The sequence below is a fragment of the Copadichromis virginalis genome, linkage group LG3, assembly GCF_057382275.1.
Source record: "Copadichromis virginalis isolate Kocher_CV1m ecotype Utaka linkage group LG3, C_Virginalis_male_GT1.1, whole genome shotgun sequence".
NCBI classification, from domain to species: domain Eukaryota; kingdom Metazoa; phylum Chordata; class Actinopteri; order Cichliformes; family Cichlidae; genus Copadichromis; species Copadichromis virginalis.
This window is the reverse complement of record NC_140620.1, coordinates 2,152,403-2,157,939: the sequence shown is the minus strand read 5'-3', so window position 1 is coordinate 2,157,939 and position 5,537 is coordinate 2,152,403. Positions and strand designations below refer to the sequence as shown.

The 5,537-nt window shown below is 40.3% G+C and overlaps 1 long non-coding RNA gene across 1 annotated transcript in view; it reads right to left on the bottom strand.

Moving 5' to 3' along the window:
• Positions 1–680: 680 nt before the first annotated feature.
• Positions 681–5,537, bottom strand: part of LOC146712272 (uncharacterized) — a 7,467-nt gene continuing 2,610 nt past the window's right edge. The window contains exons 1-2 of the long non-coding RNA XR_014919033.1: positions 1,454–5,537; positions 681–1,110 (exon numbers count right to left, since the gene is read on the bottom strand). The exon at positions 1,454–5,537 is cut by the window's right edge and continues 2,610 nt beyond it. This is a non-coding gene — a long non-coding RNA (uncharacterized LOC146712272). The remainder of the gene's footprint in view (positions 1,111–1,453) is intronic.

Below are 5,537 nucleotides of genomic sequence, written 5' to 3'. Positions count from 1 at the left end.
TAGATTTCTTCATACATTCTTATATAGTTCTATATTGTGTATTGTGTATTTTGTTGTACAGTTATTTTATTTTCAACTTTAATTTATATATTTTATCTTATTCTTCCCAGTTAAGTTTACCCTTCATTCTAATTTGTGTTGTACAGTTATTTCATTTTTAACCTTAATTTATATTTTATTCCTTCCTAGTTAAATTTACCCTTTTTAATTTTTCATATTTATTTCCTATCTTATTCATAGCCTTTCCTTTTTTGTTCTCTTTAGGTCACGAGCAGTTGTCCAAGCATTTCACTACATATCGTACTGTGTATGACTGTGTACGTGACAAATAAAATTTGAATTTGAATTTGAATTTGGTTCAGGGGGTGCTTGGTCAGGAATATTGGCCTCTCCTGTCAGCCCCGGTGAGAGAGACAATGTGTGATGAGGTGGATCAGACTCTTTTTCTGTAAACAGTGTTTCAGGGTTTAGTTCAACCACACTAATATCCACCCTGTTATCCCCACTAATAATAACAACTGCATCAGAATCTTCACTTTCACCTACATTTGGCAGACCATCCCATGGTAATGTGTCATTCAGTTCCAAATATCCACTTATGGAAGCTCCATCATTAATTACAAAGTTTGATGGTTCTGAATTTATGTTTTCCACCAACAGAGGAAGCATCCACACGCATCTGTGAGCTCTCAATATGAGTTGAATAGTGTGAAAGACTTTTTTTTTTTTTTGAGGTGCCATTGGGGAAAAACAGATTTTCAGCCATAAGTTTGATATTTGACACTGTTTCATTTTTATCTACAGATAAATGCCTTGTTCCACCACCACTTACAGACTTCACCTGTTTGAACCCACCCTTCTCCTCATCAAAATCCATCCAGCCAACCTCAATTCGTCTAACTGTTCGTTTTGCATTTGTATTTTCTGCCCACTGAGACGATTTCTTTTTAGGAGGCATTCCCTCAGCTCCTGTCAGTCTTTGTCGTAGCCTTGAGAGTATAGATTCTTTCCTGGATGGCAGAAGGCCACAGTGGAGACTCTATCGCCAACTTTGGGGATGTACTTTGCCAGGTCACTGTCTGTCATTAAGGGAATGACAGTTTCATCAATCTGAAAAATATAAATAACAAATTAATAAAATTGTCAATATTAAAAAAAACAATGAATACATACAACTGCATATTTTAGAGTTGTTTTTTGCTATCTACTTTTGATAACAGATACTTTTGGTAATGTGGTACACATTTGTCCAACATAAGATGAACAAAAATTACTTTTTAAATTACTCTTTAAACATATCACGTCATTAATTAATGTCACTGATTAAACACAAATATGAAATTCAATAAATTTTTTTAGAATGTGCATAGTAAATTGTGGATTGCTGCTCTCCGTTCAAAAACAAACACACAGACACACACGCACGCACACAGCAACAGCTGCAGTGGCTTACATTCTCATCTTCAAGTTTCTTGATCACATCTTCTTCAACTTTACGCTCTGTTAAGAATTCTCGCAGCCGAGTATCCATAGCTGACCTCTAAACCACATGAAAATGAAATTAGTATTTTACACTCGGTTATAAATTTTATGTAGCAGATTTTTACATGATAGCCTACCTATAAAATCACTTTATCTATGGCAAATCAGAATTTGATAATGATTGTTTTATTACTTTGATATTATCTATGGTAATGAGGAATGGAGCAATTGTCTACTTGGAGTTTAAGTAGTTCAGCATGAGCAATGACAACCTGCATCAATACAAAATCATTCCGATCACTGTATGCTTTATTAGTTCCCTTGGCAACATGATACCCGCAGTGAGCTACTGTAACTGCAAGGCTTCATCCGGTGATGCATTGAAAGCTACGGCTCATTTAGCATGTATTACCTTAACAAGTGTGACTCACATGATGCTACTTTCAAGGAGATGTTCAGCAAAAAAAAAAAAAGAGGCAATTTTAAGATGCTTTCCATCTAAAACTGTTATTATGCTCCAGCTAGTATGGTGTTGTGGCCAGGGTAAAAGAGAGACACCTTCGTGACACAGAGAACTAAGGTTTTATGTTGAACATACCTCGTTTATTAGTAGCCTTCAGCCTTGCTCTACAGTTAAAAATGAGTTTACGGCTACATATTAGCACAACAAAACAACGTGTAGTAACAACATGAGGATACAACATTTGAAACATCAGCAGATACCATTTAGAACATAGTAACAATATAGGTCTGAATAAATAACTGCCGAATTGCCGGATAACAATATGAAATAAATATAAAATATAATACACTCACCTTAAGGACATCACCAACAGCAAGGACTCCGTACTATGGCTGACACAGGTTCTAGTGAATGTGCCCTGGGATGATATTAAGAACTATTGATAAATTTTCTTTAAGGCCTGATCTGTCTGAAATTCATAGCCAGCTCTGACACGGTGCCATCAATCTTTGAATGCTGAAAAAGCAGCAGTGTATCCAGGAAACACATTATATGCTGCAATAAATGCACTGCCCAAGTGTCCCCTCTCCCCACTGCCTTTCAGCAGCAGACAGCAGCAAACAGGTCGTCAGAGGAGCCGATGTGATGATTAAGTTTAACATTTTCTACAATATTGACAAAGCACTTTAAGCACAAGTTTGTTAGTTAATCATTTACAAATGAATATTGTCTGTATGGACTTCCCCCCCAAAGAAAGTGCACATGTAAAACTGCGGTGTTAAGCGATGCGGTTGAAAAATTTGAGTGCGCCTAACTTTTGTGCCGGTGCGCCTAAATTTTTAAAGTTAGGCGCACCGGTGCGCCCATGTCAAAAAGTTAGTCTAGAGCTCTGACACTATGAGTTTATGGATATGGTTGGAAATATGCAAGACATAAACTGTATAGCTTAACATAACTGTTCTACCACTACTATTCCTATGTATAGACATGCACACACACACACACATACACACTAAATATACATGTCCAGTGACTTATGACATTGTGATTGAGGAGTTATAGAGTCTAACTGCTGTTGGGATGAATGATCTGCGAAAGCGCTCCTTCCAGCAGCGAGGGTGTTTCAGAGGGTGTGTTACTTCTCCTGGTTGGCACTAAACTATTGCTGTCCAGAATTAACGTTTTTTCTCTCACTATCAATAATTCGTTGATACCTATCTCTCCCTCTGTGAAAAGCTTGGGTGTCATTGTTGATAGCACATTATCCTTAAATTCACATATCAATAATGTCACACGTGCAGCATATTTTCAACTCCATAACATCAATTGCCTCCGCCCCTTCCTCACTCCTCATGACACTGCCATTCTCGTCCATAATCTCGTCATCTCTCAAACTGACTACTGTAATTCACTATTATTTGGCCTTACAAAAAAAATCCATCAACAAGCTCCAACGTGTCCAGAGCTCTGCTGCCTGTATTATTACTAGGACTTCCTCTACCCACCACATCTCCCCAATCCTGAAGCAGCTTCACTGGTTCCCAGTTAAATTTCGCATTTATTCTAAAATAATCCTTTATACATTTAAGGCTATTCATTCTGTCTCTCTCCACCATACCTTTCTGATTTAGTACAGATGAACTTCCCATCTCAGTGCCTCAGATCTTCATCTTTTCTTTCTCTCTCTCTGTTCTTTCCGCTTGTCTTATTACAATGGGGGGCTTTTAGTCACTTTTCTTTTTAAGTCCACCCTCAAAACTCACCTGTGTAAAAGTCCTTATCTTTAAACCTCTACATGCTCTTAACTTTTATCTGTTACTCTTATTGTTGTGTATATTTCCAGTTTTTCTGGGGTTTTTTTTAACATACACTGAACAAAAATATAAACGCAACACCTTTGTTACTGCTCCCATTCCCCATGGGATGGACGTAGAGACCTAAAATTCATTCCAGATACACAATATAACCATCCCTCCCAAACAGTGGTCACAAATCAGTCCAAATGTGTGGTAGTGGGCACATCTGCTATATTGAGATAATCCATCCCACCTCACAGGTGTGCCACATCAGGATGCTGATCTGACATCATGAGTAGTGCACAGGTGTACCTCAGACTGCCCACAACAAAAGGCCACCCTGGAATGTGCAGTTTTGTCTCACAGCAAAATGCCACAGATGCCACAAGCAATGAGGGAGCGTGCAATTGGCATGCTGACAGCAGGAATGTCAACCAGATCTGTCGCCCGTGCATTGAATGTTCATTTCTCAACCATAAGCCGTTTATTTATTATTTATTTATTATATTTGCCTCATACCTAACCCTGAACAAGCATCCCAGCTACAAATATGATACACCAGATTTCCTGACAATGGTATTGAATGCTGAGCTGTAATCTACAAACAGCATTCTCACATACGTGTCTCTCTTCTCCAGGTGTGACAGGGCAGTATGTAGTGTCAGGGCTATGGCATCATCAGTGGACCTGTTGTGGCGGTATGCAAACTGTAGAGGGTCCAGTGAGTCGGGTAGTGCAGAGCAGATGAAGTCCCTGACCAGCTTCTCGAAGCATTTGCTCACGATGGGGGTCAGGGCTACAGGTCGCCAGTCGTTCAATGAGGAGATGGTGGAGGATTTGGGTACAGGGACGATGGTGGCCATTTTGAAGCAGGCTGGGACTACAGACAGAGAGAGGGAAAGGTTGAAGATGTGCGTGAACACTCCAGCCAGCTGAGCCGCGCATGACTTGAGGACGCGGCCGGGAATCCCGTCCGGACCAGTAGCTTTGCGCGCGTTCACCTTCCTGAAGCACATCCACACATCCTCCTCAGACACAGTGTGCGCACTGACGTCATCCGCGGTGCACACACTGTCCCGTCTCATGGTGTTTGCTGTATCGAATCTAGCATAGAATAAGTTTAGATCTTTGTTACATTCCCCTGAGGGGTCTAGGTGGTGAGGGGAAAGTAACAAAAAGTGTCCGGGTCAGAAAAAGGAGTCAAGGAGGCAAAAGGGTTCAAATAAATAGTTTTATTAAGGTAGCTCAACTAAAAGAGACGGACAAGCCGCTATCACCATTTAACTGCTCATCGTGTCTGCAGGCTTTGTTAATAAATTTCCACAACAGTAGCCACCTGTACAAACACACTAAGACATATTTAACATCATTTTCATCACTACTTATCAACACTTTCCCTCTCTTCTTCTTCTGTCCACATTTTAACACATCTCTGTCCATCACTCTTGGTTATACACCACCCACAGCACCTCTTACACACAGACACACTTCTCTTTACTGCATTCCTCAGTTTCTACACACTTCATACTGCATGTATTCTTTCCCATATTTCTGAAAGAGAAAAAATAGATAAATCATGCAATCAAAACCTGGATTTGCGCGGACTACCCAGAGGGATGCCTCCTACGGCCGTACTGGCCGTACTGCTGAGCTCAGCTTTGCGGACAAGCGTGTTCACCGTCCGGCCTTTTCCTTGTGGTGCAAAAGTGCTAAACACCGTAAACTAAGGACAGAGTCCTTCCCATGACGGTCCTGAAATTAGGCGTTGAATTCCTGAGGTTTCCCTCCCAGCGGTC